The sequence below is a fragment of the Bactrocera dorsalis genome, chromosome 1 (assembly GCF_023373825.1).
Source record: "Bactrocera dorsalis isolate Fly_Bdor chromosome 1, ASM2337382v1, whole genome shotgun sequence".
Taxonomy (NCBI): domain Eukaryota; kingdom Metazoa; phylum Arthropoda; class Insecta; order Diptera; family Tephritidae; genus Bactrocera; species Bactrocera dorsalis.
The window spans coordinates 30,608,831-30,626,244 of record NC_064303.1 but is presented as its reverse complement, the minus strand read 5'-3'; the positions used below and the strand labels follow the sequence as shown (position 1 = coordinate 30,626,244).

Genomic DNA, 17,414 nt, shown 5'->3' with positions numbered 1-17,414 from the left:
GTAAATTTTGTGTTTCATTTGATCTCTAATGGTAGAGTCAACCATAACTTTAGTTCTCCCACAGGAATATTTTGTTTAGCAAACCAAATCAAGTTATACCATATATAAGTCGATTTAATATGACGTAGTTTTCACCGGAAACCTCTAGTGGAAAAGAGGTAGAAAAAAAACTGAAACAGTCGATTTTCACACGCTTGACTTAAGCCGAATATTCATTTTAGACAGGGTCAAGTCTTGATGCAAAATTCGAACCATAAGTTGAACCTGCCAATTAAGCTACCTAAGGCTCTGGAAAATCCTGATAGAACACAATTCCCTTCCATTAACCAAAGCTTCTTCCTTCAGACGGTTCAGTTTTTAATAATAGCACCGGCTATTTAGGAGTTTGGCCGTAGGAGAACAGCTCATAGTAGATTCCCTCCCAATTCCAACAAATAGATGGCAAAAACATTTAGGACTGCCAATACCGGATAGGCATCATCATCATCATAGGCCATCATCATTATCAGCTTACCGCGAATCGAGTTTTTCTCACCAGAATCTCCGCTTCAGGAATGGATCAATTTGGTTGTGATTCACAGAAAGAAATTTGATCCATGAAGTTCATTTGCTTTAATTCGTGTGCAACCCTTTTTGTATTCAACCTTATTTAAGCGGTGTGAAATAATTTTTTTGCGCATCATGACTCAAGACTTGAATATCAATAATAAAGTAAGGGATATTTTTTAAGGATAATATGGTTAAGTGGAACCCTAGAGTTTAAAAAGTGCAATGGTTTCATAGCTGTAGTTCGACCGGACCGGATGATGATCGTTAAAATATAATTTCGGGATAGCAACTTTCCCGTAACAGAAGTCGTCCAGGATTTTTAACAAGCAAAGAACTATAATGGGCCACGTATAGAAGTTCACACAAGTGAGGAAAGTTTTCTGAGAGCCATTCACCTGGGAGTGTCCAGATAATTTCTTTTACATATGGTCAAGCAGCTCACGACATCCGGTCTGAGACCAAATATCCTCTGAGTAGCCAAAAAATATCAATTAGAAGACGAGCTAAAGTAAGAAGGCGAAACATCCCTCCACAGGGTTGTACACTGGGTTTAGGATACTCCGCGTAAAAAAAAACGCCCGCGATGAAAAGATCAAAACAGTCTCGGATGGGAGACCTGCCCTTTGAAATGTCCGGTCCTTCAATTGGGAAGGTGGTCCTACCCAGTTGGTTGATGTCCTCGTAAGAGTAAACCTCAACGCCGTCCAATGGACGGGACAAGGACTGAGATGAGTAAGCCCTTGTGGCATTTAGTACAGTGGCCATATAAAGGTGCGCAAAGTCGGATTCGTGGTGGGAGATAGACTCCGTCGCCGAGTCCTGACATTCACCCCGATATTATCTTCAAAGTCATCCAAACAGTTGCTCGGCAGAGCTTCCGTTTTAAGTCCTTTCTTTGCCTTTTGGCCATCCGACCAACAGTTGCAATATATCTATTTATCTAAATACTTTCTATCTATAGAGGCAGTTACAAGTTACTCGAAGGCAACAGACAATGTAATAATAACATCGGCCCATCAGTTAGTCCTGGGAAAAGAAGGCAAGAGAAAGGTTTTGTAAAAGATTTACGAACTTTAATTTCCTATGGAAGAGGTCAATACTTTCTACGGTGTTCTAAAGTAAGGATAATCTGCCGACAATTATTAACTTATCTAGAAAACCTCACCTAAGTTTGGAGCTCAACATGTTTACAGATATACACATAGGTATTACCACAGGTATAGAAGGGCAAGGATTAGAACTTTGAGCTGCGGACTGAGTCTGGGTGCAGCAATCAGATTTCGCAAATTAACCAATTTAGGTGATAGTACATAACCAAAGAACCTTCCAATGCTAGAGTGTATAGACAGCTGAAACAAGTCTAACGCCACAGCTGTCTATACACAGTCAAATTCGCCGCACAGAGGCGCAAAAGAAGAAACTCCAAAATGCGACGACACCATTAGCCTCTAGACTGTTTAGAGCAACAATCGAAAAGAAAATTGAATGAAATAAATCAAGCAATCAGCAAGCAATTCCAGCACTTTTCACAAAATTCTTCCAGCTGCGAATTAGTAAATTGGAGCTGCAAGCGCACAAATTGAAGCGCACTTCACACAAAAATGCTAACATTTCACTTACCAACACACATGCACACATAGCAAATTGTATTTCATAAATAAATTGCGCGACAGTGAAAAGTGCAACACATTAGTGGGCAACTTGCAACATTCGCGCTCGAGTATTGCCAAACGCGACTGCAGCAAGGCAAACAGTTGTACGACTAAGCGCTAGCGTTTTGTGTTGCTAAACTGTAATGGGTCGCAAGCACGCATACATAAATATGTACATATATAGTGCAAGCATAAATATATACTATACAGCAGATATGTTTATATAAGTATATATAAAAAGAATGGCCACAAATAAATTGCGAAGTGAAATGCTGATTGTTGACTTAATGTGTGTCGCTTGGTTCGACTGTCAGCCGGTCGATCGGTTTGTCGGTTGTTCGGCCGCTCAGCCTTGCTATCTATTAAAATAGTAAACATATAGCGATGTAGTATTTACTTATTTTTTTTTATTTTTTCAGTGCCATGGCGCAGTGTGAATGTCCGCTCGGTGGAATTGTCTGTCTATTCCTGCTCCACAATGCGCCAACTTAGAATGTGAGACATTCGCGCGAAGATAGGCGAAATGATAAAGTGAAACTGCATTGCAATTTGTTTTGTCGTTTTTCCTCTCTTTTTTCTTAATTTCACTAGAAAATGCAATTAACGATCGCAGTGTAAAATAGTGATACGAATTTCTAAGGAATTTAATGAAATATTTCAAGCGCATGAGGTGTGCAAAGCGGATGTCGAGTTGTTTATTTTTATTGACTTTATTTCATATGAAAGCTTGAGGCATTATTTTAATAGAATTCGAATGGAAAATTTGTAACAAAGTGTTATTGAAATGCGAATGGGGTTCTTATTGCGCGTACAAAATCAGGTGCACACCTCAAAATCGTAAAGGTAGCAACCGACTTGTCACGCTCTCTTTGCCCTGAATAGCTATTGCGCTTACCGGCACTGCTGGATTGGCTCAACACATGTACAGGCTTTCCATCCAAACTTTCTTCCTAATCATTTACAGAAACATTCTACGGACTTTAACTCGGTTTAAAAGATCCTGACAGCATATAGTTGTCGAAACGGGAGAGTGAGAGATGTCGAAGCCTTCAAAGAAAACCACTTACTGCAATATAGTTCACTTCGGGTTGGTTGAAACTCACCATATATATATACTGTCACTAGCAGAATTTGAGTTTGATCCCAGCTCCCCTTTTTTATTTGGCAGGGATACCGAAAAGAGGGTTTGAATAGTGCAGTGGCACCATACTTTGCAGTCCACCATTTTCGTCCAAAGAAAATTCAGACAAGATTTTGACTTTACTCAAAGTTCAAACAGCAAGCCGCTTAAGGTCTCTATATTTGGCTATTGGCTTGGAGTTGTGCCAAAAAACTATTCAAATGTTCGAAGAAGACAATTACTTGATAAATTATGTGTTTGTGTCTGAAAATTGCCAATCAAATCCAGAAATAATCCACGAGACGGAACTTCACGCGAAACGAGTCACTGAGTGAAGTATTGTCGAGCCATACTTCTTTGAAGAACCAGTAACTGTCAATGGGCACCGTTATTTAAAGAATTGTTTTACCCAGAACTGCGCCGAAGACGGGATTAGTCAATAGCTCTTCGTTTCAAAAAAATGGAACAACTGCACACATAGTCAGACCGATTATTGCGGAGCTCCAACGAAAATTTGAAAACAAATTAATATTAAGGAACTCCATTTTCCGCTGGCCCCCAAGGTCACCTGACCTAACGGCACCAGATTCAAATACCAGAAGTCTACATACTCCGTGTTCCGGTGTTCCAGGCTCCCTGTCGCAGAACCGGCAGTTAGCGCAAGAGGATAGGCTCATGTTATATCGTATAAATGCCTATTCAGCTTGCAGTGGCCGGTATAAAATGCGACCAGCAGCCTGAGTTTATCCCTAGTTAGGTTAATTACAACTATAAACCTCAGATTGTACCCCCCAATTAGCAACTTGGCATGTCGCATACCATGTACTCGTTGCCAATACTTTTCTCTGTCCTCTCTTTCTTTCTTGCTGAGCAACTCCTTTAAGGTATGGAGACCCACCCCAGTAAAGAGTTCGGGTCCTACAATATTGGTCGAGGCTGCGAAGCGGGCGCGCTCATCAGCCAGTTCGTTATCGTCTATACCTGTGACCAGGCACTCAGATTAAGTACACCCGGTTCCGTTCCGCTAGGCTGTTCAGCCGTTCTCTACACTCCTGCATTAATAGAGATTTCATCTCGTAGGAGGAGATCGCTTTTACTGCCGCTTGACTATCGCTAAGTACGGTTATCCGCTTATTGCGATAGTAGCGATGGTGGTTTATCTCTATAATCGAAGAATATACTATATATGGTTCACTGGTTACCACAATATCAGATATTGATCACTTAATCATCTCAAACACTGCAATGGTGCACTTGAAGCTGAATCTTACATTACAATGCATATAATGTAATTTTTCTTTTATGCCTCAATAAAGACTCACAACCAGATACTTTGTCCTTAAACCTGTTTTTCGAAATAGTTAAATAAGATTAGATGTCTAAACTCCCAAGCTGGCGCTGCGTGGAATACTGAGACTGTTATATGTAGCGTATGTTATGATAGTCCTTGCTGTTTCCGGCAATTCTGTTGAGGCCAGATTCCTAAACCAATCCTATAATGAAGTAACTCGATGCCAGAAATAAAGAGTATAGGCATTCCTTCATTATCCTCGAGCGTACGATCAGCGCGGTTCACTAGCAGGGTGAATAGTCATGCTCGGGAACACTAGATCTACTATATAGATAATTTCCGACCTATACTACACTATACTTTTCATAAAAAAGCTCTCTACTACAGTAACTCCTTCCATTCCATACCTCACTCGAAGCTAAGTAAGAGGAGAAAAAACTATCAGGATTGTGCTCGGCAGGCAGGTAATCCAATTATTTTGGAATAAACCCAAAGTATGCAGATCCCCAGGATTGCAGTCATCTTAGTCAGTTTCTCTGAGCATGAAAGCAAAGTTCCAGCTATTTCTACGAGTGCTAGGCATTCAGTGCCAAATGTTTGACTATGGATTAATAGAGACAAAGAAGTACTATTTATGATGAGAGATCACATCTTTCATTGTTTCGGAATTCTTTTTCCTATTTGTATGCTCCGATACTAAACACCCAAAGCATAAACGCGGCAATATTGGAGTTAAGCAAACATTCGCGGTCCTCTTAAAAGGGGACAAGTTCTGAAATCATCCATACATACAAATTCTGTTCTGTGTTCTGTGTTTTGACGATTGCCTTTTAAATTCCTCAACTGAGCAGGAACATCACGACCATTAAAAACTTGTATATCTTTCCTGGAAGGATGTTTTCTGCGAAGCATAGAATAATATTATTTTCAAATGTATATATTGCAATCCAAACATGGCAGTCCACATTGTCTTAAAGACAAATCAAATTATAGTCTGATCTGATGAAAGTTAAACCCTTTCGTTATTAACAGTGTGCAATTTAGGGTATTTAAGCTTAGAAGAAGAGAAAAACCAATTGAGGAATATGATACATCTGTCTCAAAAATCTATTAAAGTTATTTACAACTTAATAGAACTATGTAATTGAAGACTACATAAACGATATTACCAACGAGCCTATACACTATAATTTTCTCTGGCGTCACCTACCACCGCGATATAACTTTTTAGCCGAACTATCCTACTACTTATTTGAATACCATTATAAGTCGCATATGAAAGAAAGCACGTGGAATGCTTAGAAATGACAACCAGTAATCATAATCGCAAATAAAGCGCAGAAAAACAGTTGTAGAATAAAAATATGAGGAGTACGAGACACAAAAAGGGTTGCAAGCCAAACAATAGCAAGCAGCTATACTCTTCCCTGCATACAGAAGTCTTACTCATATGTGTACACATATATTTATTATGCACATATGTATATATATTCATTACATTTGCATGGTTACTTTGTTATTGTTATTATGAAACAGTGTCAGTGAGTTGTTGCATGCAGAATAATTGATATGAAAGTGTTGATGGCTCTCGTCTCGACAATGCGACTGATGACTGGATGTGCTGGGCGAAGAATAGTCATGATGATGACGGAATATCTCAACACAATGAAATATATGAATATGACACAGTGATATAGTCTTGGACAATGGATGCTTAGAATAGACAGAAAGGGAATGAGAAAACAGAAAAAAAGAAAAAAGGAAAAAAGACATGGACGCATTGTATTCGCATAAAGCAAACTGGATCAATTGGCAAACAAGAAGGAAATTTCTAAAAGACAGCATGAGAAGTGGCGCAAATGGCCGAGGATTACATTTCAAAGAGAAACTTCTTCCTCATACCACAATGAACGACAAGCATATAACGATATTTTTATTATGCTTTGAATATTTGGCTCTCGTGTTGTCTGGTGGACATCGTAAACGGAGCCTTAGAATTTTTTGAGTTAGAAATTAAACTTTAGAATTTTAATATTTTTATACCATCTTGCGCCTTCAGTGAGTTTCGCAGTCTGCTTATAGGTTTTCAGATCAAGTATTAAACAGCGGCAAATCCAAGGTGATAGTAAAGTAGAAGTTAGAAGATCAGAACTAAGGAGTTACATATGGCTAACCACACTTCGACCAATCGATAACAAATGGAAAGGGCTAAAATTCAATCGAAATTCCTTCGAATGGAACGTATAATTGATTCTCCATTAGTGAATCCTCTGTTTGTTACGCTAAAATTTAGGAGCGCCGCTTACAATTGTCCGAAACCATAACTACCCCAAAACAATTAAGGCTTCAAGGCTCTCGTCTTTTAATACGTCATTTTCTAACCGCCTTCCACATAGTAATTTTAAAAAATACGACGCCAGTTCGCGAAATAGCTTGGAAGAAGTAATGAAATTTCTTCTAACAGTACCTTTTTGACATTCCTGAGTTTGCAAGATTAAGGCTGATATACCTTAGATCTGACATCATCAGGTCTCACAAAGCTAGATGAAGTAACAGAAAATAAAACACTTAAATCGAGGTTCAAAGCGCTCTGACGATAGAAGAGAGCTAACTTCAGAGATTTTCTAGCTTCAAAAGGGATCTAATGCTACCAAGTGAGATCTTAAATAAAGGATTACACATAAATTTTACTTAACCTAACCTCTCGACTTTAGCCATTCATTTAAAACAGTCACAAAATATTTACAAGGTATTTTCTTCCCACCTCCATACATTACTTAAGGGATCTTTATGTTAGACAGATTATTAGTTCAAATATGTGACCGTTATACTCTTCACGTCATCAATTTGAACTCGGCCGTAGTTATACGTTCCAAATTTCAAGATCCTCTAGTTCAAAAATGTTACTTAGTTTGGAAATAAATATTAGAAAATCCACGCTAAGAGTATGAAGTATTAGGAATTTAGTATTTCAATTGTACAAAAGAACCCGTTAACTACAATATTTATGTAAAATGCTACATTACCACTAACAGTAACTAAACCCTAAAATACAAATGCGATTAAGCCATGGAAAATACTAGAAAAACATTATGACAAAAGGAAACAACCCCTTCAAAATGTCACATGCAGACAGCAAGAACTGCACCTTTAAATCATAGAGTACGCAGAGATATGTGCATACGTATTAGAAACCAGGTGGGTTTCTTGGACAGCACTGTGTCTAATATCATGTCAAATGAGCGTAATTTAGAACATTGAGTAATTGTTGCGTAAGAACTACTCATAATAGCTCTTTCGGACATTTCCGTGCCGTTATTTGAGCAATACTCTGTTTTCAGAAAAATTTAGACAGAAAGCCAGTTATAAAGTTATACAGAGAAATGGAATACAAGTGAGTACGACCTTATATTTTTCATTAAATATTCTATTTCTCTATGATTATGCCAGTTGTTCGATTCACCACTCCCAAAAGTTATGCGACCATACCATTCCCTTGAGTAATCACTTAAAAAAAGTCTGAAATATTATATACAACACGCAGAAAAGGGATACCTTACCAAAGCAGCTTTTTAGGTGTTAAAATAATGAGCTGGTTGGGTCTTAGTCCAATGCAAGGCCACACAGTCAAGAATAATTATTAAATATTCAATGGATGATAAATGAGTGCCATATAACAAGAACATTAACGAGTCTCATTGAATATATAAGACAATATTTGAACAGAACTTAGGGAACAGTCTGATTGAGTTACCGTTCTTCAAAAAGTATTGCTTACTGAAGCCTTCATGAACAGTTCTTATTGGGACGAATCGATTTTTTCACATTTCGATAGATTATACTTAAAAAAAAAACCTCTGTGGATCCCCCACTGATGCCAAGTCACATAAGCACCGACAGTAAGGGTGTATTAGACAAGATTATCAAGAGTGGTGTACGGTTTCCAGTCAAAGCGCGTTGGAACGATCTACAAAGATCGAAAACTAGAAATACACGAAGTTCCTACCGGCACTCGATAGAAAGGTCTTGATTAGATTGCTCATAGATCTCAGACTGATTGCGGTGCACGCCTGTAGAATGGTGCTGACAGATCGAGAAGACTGCTAGAAATGCCAAAAGCAAGGTAACAGGCAACCAAGTGAGCTTTTCTTGAGCTTTTATGCCGCATCAGCGCTTCGAGCATTTTGGGGCTATACGATATGAGACACTGGAAGAGTTATGGTTAGGGAGGCCACTTGTACTTGTAGAAATTTGCATCAAGCGCCTGGCATTCTAATGGATGACTACCCCTCACAGAGTACGTGATGGCACTCAATCTGGCATTTCTAATGACTAACTTAATCTAACCGAATACTGGACTGATTTGATGTCAAAGCTCCACTTCTGTACTGTTTCTTAATTCCCGAGTCTGAAATTTTATGGATCGAATAAAAACACAAATCTGCATTTTCATATATTTCGACCAATAACATATCATAATCACATCCCACTGTCGCGAAATGCGACCATGTGAACAACGCACGTGTTATGACCAAACACAAAATCCAACAAAAGAAATAGAAGAAATGCAAAAAAACGTTGTTGCCATGAATTTGATTTTTTTATTTCGATGAAGTGGTTTGTTTTTGTTTTCTTGAACTTAAAAGCGAAGGTAAAACAACGATCACATCACAACTATTTCCCCTCGAAAAACTTGTGCGTTGGTAGAAAGCAAAGCTCGTCTTACGCTGCTGCCACGCCAAGCTGTCAAGTTGAAACGTCTGTACACACAAGTATTTACCAGAGCCCTAGTCAACACCGCCAACTTACACACATACTTGTAAGCACGAGTATAAGTCACGAGTATTCAACGCATGTTCGTACGAGCATTATTATTGCCACATAGCACAACGTATTCAACGCATGTTCGTACGAGCATTATTATTGCCACATAGCACAACGTATTCACCACTTACAAGCATATTGCCACAGTAACATAATATGGTGCTGTGTAGCCATGACTTGAGACATCGGCGAATGCATTTTACTTGCAACTACTTGACCAATATTTTTCTTAAACTGTATGCAACTACAGTAGGGTGCACAAATTAATTACGGTTACATCAGAATATATCACTTGTTTAGATTGAGGTTAAAACATCCCTGTAGACACACTTTCGGTAACGTTGGCGAAGCAGATGGCATTTATTAGCCGCCTTAAAAAATTTATGGTAGAATCAAATTTCATTGTTTTGGGAATCACGAAAAACCAGTGTTGGACAGCTGTTAAGTGAGATCTTGCGTCACATTTGATGCCAAGATCATCTCTATCCTAACCCAATTCTTTCCGAATGCGACTTTCTTAATCGAAGTTCTTCTGACTAAAGCAAGGCAAAAATCTGGCAGGAAATGATCCACAAAAAACCGTTACTAAATTTTGAACTCTTTCTCATCTTATTTTAGATGGATCTCAATTAAACAATCTCCAAAGCACATTCATTAAAGGATAACTGATACTTGATGTAGAAGAACAAATGGAGCCGGAAGAAGGAATGATATATTAGCTGAGTGGGTCGTAATTAATCTTATTCGTTTCTCATCTTCATGTTAATGGATCATCCTGGGTAACCCTGATGATCTACGGCTTCAATCCCTAAACTCACCCTAACTTTTGAATCGAAGAATGAGATGGATCATTTCTCTTTAGGATTCTATTAGAGCTCTGGACTGACGATTGTGGCATTCCGCCAACTGAGTATGATGGAGTAACACTAATAAAAAATTGCAGGTGAGCTAAAGTCACAAATGCCCTCATTCCGTTCAAACCTTAGCCCCAGACCACGGCAACACCAACATAAACGGTGACAGGAAGGAGACTATGGGAAGTGAAATGAGATCGAAATTGACACTCAGATCTGTCCCTGTATTTTGATCAATATCTTGATCTTGATGACATTACCTGACCATAAAGTGGATGCATGAAAACATCACAACCAGGCTATCGGAGCTTCTGCCGAATCACTACTGATGTGTGTTGTCTGACATTGTGATGATGGAAACAATTTCTCTCCGATTGACCAAGACCGCTTCTGGCATTGCAAAAATTTTTCTGATAATCAATTCTAGGACTATCACCGGAATTATGTACATCCTCGCCGCAATTCGACAAGGAATGTTTTTACTTGACGTTGTCGTCAGTGACCCATTTTTTTATCACCAATCACCATACGCTTCAAAAATTGATCGATTTCGTTGCAATTCTATAGCGATGTAGAGATGACACTTCGGTCCATTTGGATACTTCTAGGGCCATCAAGAGGTCCTTCCTTAACTACGTCGACAACATAAGACCACACTTCAGATGTAACTAACTTCAGACTTGCCCTGACCGTCATTCTCAATGGAGCCATAAACATTTTCACCGACACACTCTCAGTGAATAGAGAACTTGGGGTCAAACCTCCACCCATTGTACACGAAAGGTCGAGTTGCCACGAAAATCGAGCGTGACCCTTGCGCAGCTTTGTTCTGCGGTTAAACTCCTACTTGTCCAGAACCGATATAGCAAGTTTAAGTCCAGCATGCAGCGAGTGCCCACATAACTCTAACCACGTCTTTGCATGCCAAGCTAACCCTACACATCTGACACCCTGAGCCGTTGAATGACCTCGATGACAACTTACCACCCTAACAGGGACTAGATAACCATTTCAACAACAACAGTTTTTTTTTGTAATCAGCTTTAGTTAAATGGTTCCAATGTTAGGAGCTAGGAAAACGAAACAGTGCTTACATGAGAGAAGGACAATATCCATCGATTTTATCGATATTTTCGACAGTTGGCTTACCAGAGCGTAGTGCTTTGATATCAAAATTACCGAAACGGAAGCAACAAAACAAACGGTAAGTAAGTGACTATTACAGTAACAAGAGCAAAACTCGCTGGAAAACCTGGGTTAAGGTGAATACTCGCTGTCGGCTTAGAATAAAGTACAGTTCAAACGATGCAAGTTGACCTTACTACTGTCACGTGATATTTTTCAGCAATTAGTTTATATGTATAAACACTTTTTTTTGCACATAACTGTAATTACACACAACTTCACAAGGAAAATGCAAAACATTATGAAAGCTAGCTAATATTTATAAAATCCGAACGTGATGTGCGTGTTTGTGTGCGTGAAAAAGGCTATCAACCCCACTGTAGCGATAATGGGTGTGTCGCTATTACCATAAACTTCGTAACACACACTTGAAGAAGAAAAACTTAAAAACGCTTACATTTAATAGCAAAATTCCCCAGAAACATTGAAAGCTTGGCAAACGCACGCATCCAAATGCATATACATATATGTATGTACATACATACATACGTACATAAGTAAGGTGTGCGTATGTGCGTGTCTTTGTCACCGTTTACTCCCATGTGCGTAATTTTCTTCTTCTTCTTCTTTTCGTTTTTGCTTGTTTTTGTTGTTTTTGTGAAAACTTAACACCCAAACACCGTCAGCGAAGTTAATGACCCAACAACTTTAACCTTTGGCTTTGGTGTTATTGTACCCATTTCGGTGTAAACAAAGAAAATATTTCGCCGAGCATTAAAAAGGAAGTAAAGTGAAAATCGTTAAATTTAAACAACAACAAATAATAACTAAAATAAACATTCAAGCATTAAATTTAGTTGCACGCAAAAGTTATTCTTTCATTTTAAGCGCCAATGTTCATAACGAAATTCTCTAAGGTATAAGAAAGAAGAAGCAGAGAAGAAGTTGGTGTCAAAACTTACTCACACCAAATGAAGTTATACAAACAACAATAAACAATTAGAAGAATTTCATTTTAACTGCAATACATTAGCGGTTTAGCATTTGACTTGATATTTCCCTCGAATCGTGCGTTAACACTTGACATGAGGTTTATTTATGTTTTTGGCTTTGCTCTGACTTTTTTCTTTTTTCACTTGCGTCCCACCACTCGCTACATGATGTACTGTTACCAGATGAGTGGGTCGCGTTAATTCGAATTTCTAAATGAGTTATAAAATCTCAAGATTTATTACAGCTTATCATTCATCTTTTATTATATTCTTAGAAATAAATTTACCGTTGGTCTGTCCGAAGGCTTAAACTTCGTTCTATCATAAGTTAATTACCTGAAATGAAAGAATAAATTATTACTTAGAAATGAAAACTATTTAAAGGCAAATACAATTTGGAACTACTATAATGGAATCTAATTAAAATTTAAAATGGTTGCAATGCCAGAAGAAAACGCTTTTCTTTTGGAAAATTTGCTTTTCTTTTTTTTTTATAAGAGGTAAGATCCAAATAACTATTCAATGGGGTGTTTTTTTACGTGGCGGGTCCCAAACCCAGCGCACAACCCTATGTAGGAGATATATCACTTTCTCACTTTAGCTCGCCTTCAAACGGATGTTCTTAGGCTACCCAGAGGATACTTGGCCAAAGACCGGAAGTCGTGAGCTGCTTGAGTCATATGTAAAAAAAAATCGTTTCTGGCCACTAACAAGTGAATGGCGGTCAGAGAACTTTCCTCACTTGCGTGAACTTCTACACATGACTCCATTCCCGCAAAACTAATACGGCTGTGTATGCTGACGTTGAGCAACACCAAAAGCTCTGTCAGGATCGAGAAGGATCGCTCCGAGCCGTTCGATACCAAACGAGGTTTCAGACAAGGCGACTCCATATCGTGCGACTTCTTCAATCTGCTGCTGGAGAAAATAGTTCGAGCTGCAGAACTTAATTGAGCAGGTACAATCTTTTATAAGAATGTACAGCTGCTGGCGTATGTTGATGATATTAATATCATCGGCCTCAACACCCGCGCCGTTAGTTCTGCTTTCTCCAGACTGGACAAGGAAGCAAGGCAAATAGGTCAGGCAGTGAATGAGGTCAAGACTAAATATCTCCTGTCATCAAACAAACAGTCATCGCACTCGCGACTTGGCTCTCACGTCACTGTTGACAGTCATAACTTTGAAGTCGTAGATAATTTCGTCTATCTTGGAACCAGCGTAAACACCACCAACAATGTCAGCCTGGAAATCCAACGCAGGATAACTCTTGCCAACAGGTGCTACTTTGGACTGAGTAGGCAATTGAGAAGCAAAGTCCTCTCTCGACGAACAAAAACCAAACTCTATAAGTCACTCATAATTCCCGTCCTGCTATATGGTGCAGAGGCCTGGACGATGACAACAACTGATGAGTCGACGTTGCGAGTTTTCGAGAGAAAAGTTCTGCGAAAGATTTATGGTCCTTTGCGCGTTGGCCACGGCGAATATCGCATTCGATGGAACGATGAGCTGTATGAGATATACGACGACATTGACATAGTTCAGCGAATTAAAAGACAGCGGCTACGCTGGCTAGGTCATGTTGTCCGAATGGACGAAAACACTCCAGCTCTGAAAGTATTCGACGCAGTACCCGCCGCGGGAAGCAGAGGAAGAGGAAGACCTCCACTCCGTTGGAAGGACCAAGTGGAGAAGGACCTGGCTTCGCTTGGAATATCCAATTGGCGCCACGTAGCGAAAAGAAGAAACGACTGGCGCGCTGTTGTTAACTCGGCTATAATCGCGTAAGCGGTGTCTACGCCAATTAAGAAGAAGAAGAAGAAGATCCAAGTAGAGGTACTTTTTTCAATAGCCTTTTTTTCACAGATCACGTGTGTGTCAAACGACATTATTATTTTTGTTCAGTATTGCTTGGCATTTCATCATGGAGAGACTTTCGCCTGATCAATGTTTACAAATCGGTCAACTTTATTAAGAAAATTCAGGTTCTGTAAATAATGTGTTTCGTGCGATTCACTCAACTTAAGATCAACATTATCGGCCTACTGAGCGTACTATTCACAACACCATCACCCATCTTGAGACCCAGCATTCATTATTAGATAATACTCCACCGAATAGACCACGTCCAGCAGGCATCGAAGAAAATATAGCCCGCAGCTGGGAGTATACACGAAGACCGTGGAGATTCAATTCGGTGCCGTCGGAAACAACCCGGCCTGACGTTTGGAACGACTTGGCGCATTCTAAGTCTTAAATTGAAAGCGTACAAAATACAGCTTGTGCAAGAATTGAAGCCGCTCTAGCTTTTCAAGCAACATCGCTTTGCTTTATGGGATCTTGAAAAGTTCGAAGAAGATCCGACGTTTTAGACCAAAATTTTGTTCAACGATGAGGCCCATTTCTGGCTGAATGAGTATGTAAACAAGTAAAATTGGCGCATTTGGGATGAAGAACAATTTGAAGAGACAAGAGCTGACATTTCACCCAGAAAAAACAGTGGTTTGGTGCAGTTTGTGGGCCGGTGGGATAATCGGTCCATTTTTCTTCCAAAATGATGCCGATGGGAACGTAACCGTCAATGGCAACCGTTATCGCGCAATGATAACCGACTCTTTTATGCCCGAAATTGAAGCTCGTGATATTTGGTTTCAACAAGACGTCGCCACTTCCCACACATCACATAAATCAATAGATTTATTAAGATAGCAGATAATTTCACGTATGATATCACACCGTCGACTTTTTCCTGTGGCGATATATAAAGTCTAAAATCTATGCGCTTAGATTCAGGCCTCGGAGCAAAATATCACGGGGGACATTCGCCAGTTACCACTCGAAATGCTCGAACGACTCATCGAAAACTGGACTCAACAGGAAACAATCACCCAGAAGCGATCTGCTTTGACCAATAGTAAAGGATTTCTGTTCTTTCAAGACAACGACAGGCCACACAAATCGAAAATGACTCGCAAAAGGTTGGAAGATTTTTATGCATCCACCCTATAGTTCGGACTTGTTACCATGTGATTGCTACCAGTTCCTGTCTATGACGAACGATCTTGCTGGTGAAAATTTCGTACGCTACTAGTTTCTTTTCCAAAGCAATAAGGTTTACGTAGAAATAAAAATTTTGCTGTCAGTTAGAACAATCTATTTTTTTCAAGCAAAGAAGAAGATACATACGTCTCATTGATGGATAAATAGACATTTACAGAAGTTTATTCATACGCAAAAGCTAGGGATTACAAGAGCTTCCCTCTTAACTTTGCAAATTCACTAAGTTCTTAGAAGCAACTCAGAAACATTCTCTAAAAACTATGTAGAGCAAAAATAAGTAACGCATACAGCTATGGAGAATTAATTTCAAGAAATTTAGATGTCAAGAATTATGGATCTTAAGGAGATCGTTAAAGCAGAATCTTTATGTAAGCACTTGTAGAATTTTATACGAATGTTAGGTATTTTTAAACATCTCCAGTATAAGTTACATCAGAAAATGTCATATAAACCCCGGCTCATAAAAATTTTCCCACTTATTTCTTTTCTTCACTTAATTGATATACATATACGGTATTTTGTAAAGTCACGAAATTCAGCATACAAACATAGATGACATGTAATATTTTCCTTTTAATTAAGCACAGCAGCTCTAAGCCGCGGGTCATAATTGATTAAAACATGTGCGTTAGAGCTGCGGCGTCATCATCAAATGCGCTCTCACGTTCATCATACCTATTTACCTATTTTCTCTTGGCCACAACTTAAATCACGCACACTTTTTAATAAGTAAAGATATTAATATATATGGATAAATACACACATTAGGGTGGTCCTGAAAAAATAAATCAGCTAATAAGTTTCTCTATAATATCAACGACCACAAAGAAAAGTTGTCTTTGCCTAAATATCGTTTGTAAAAAAAATTAAGATGGATTTTGATATTAATATTACCCGAAAGACTAGGCAACTGGGCAATACTGCCAAACTCTGCAGCAAATAACGACAAAAGCATACACCTATCAACCTTATACGTTACTGATAACTAATAATTTCCGTCCCACAGGGTAATGGATCATGCTGACCAAAGGTGCACTAAGGACGATGAACGCAGTGGAGGAGCACATTAAACAAACTCACACATGTTTTTATGACTGTTAATTGGAGTAGTATATTGATATATTTGATACTCAAAATCTCAGGAACTAGTTGAATGTATTGCTCATGAATATTTGAGAATAGGAAAGCTCTGTGGCGTAATTCAATGAAAACGACATTGAATGGATTGTACTGTAAACTTCTTAAACATCTACCGTATTCTACAGATCCAACCCTCTGTTACTTTTTTCGGACCTTAAAGGAATGCTGGGTTTGAATAAAACTGAATCCGAGAACGAGACCAAACAAAAAGCTATTTTTTCCAAAATTGGTATCCAAAAATTTAAAGAATTTTTACAAATAATGTACCACCGCGGTGGGAGCTTTGATGAATAGTGAAATCGAATCTTGATAAAAATATTATCGTTTAAAAATTGTTTTTTTTTTTCGAAACTTCAGCGCACCGACTATGTAGTATTAAAGAGATCGGGATTCAAGGTTAGGACCACTAAGGATTTTTTATACCCGGAAAAGATTACACTAAGTTTGCCATGAAGTTTTTAACACGTCGGAAATTCTAATTTAGCATACATACATACTTACGTACATATGTAATATATATGATCAGCGTGAGAAACTGAGTCGATTTAGTCATATTCTTCTGTTTATACACCAATTAGTCTCTTAGTTTTTGAGATATCGATAAGATATTTCACACAAGTCCTTTTCTGCTCATTTGTCGGGACCGCCAATATCAGTCAGCTATAGCATATACATACGTAGCTGCAGTACAAACTGACCGCTCCAACTCAAGTCATTATATGGAAATCCTTTTAATTTTACAAGGTGTCTAATAATAATAATTCCCGAAGAAATTGTTCATATCGGACAAATATAGCACATAGT

The 17,414-nt window shown here is 38.6% G+C and overlaps 1 protein-coding gene across 6 annotated transcripts in view; it reads right to left on the bottom strand.

Annotated features, from left to right (window-relative positions):
• The window catches only part of LOC105233133 (GTPase-activating protein CdGAPr), a 188,304-nt gene that overhangs the window by 142,369 nt on the left and 28,521 nt on the right, over window positions 1-17,414 (bottom strand). The window contains exon 3 of one of the 6 annotated variants that reach the window (XM_049454685.1): window positions 12,695-12,743. The exons of the other annotated variants lie outside the window; for them this stretch is intronic. The gene's annotated coding sequence lies outside the window, so the exon portion shown is untranslated. The remainder of the gene's footprint in view (window positions 1-12,694; window positions 12,744-17,414) is intronic. 6 annotated transcript variants of the gene reach the window in all.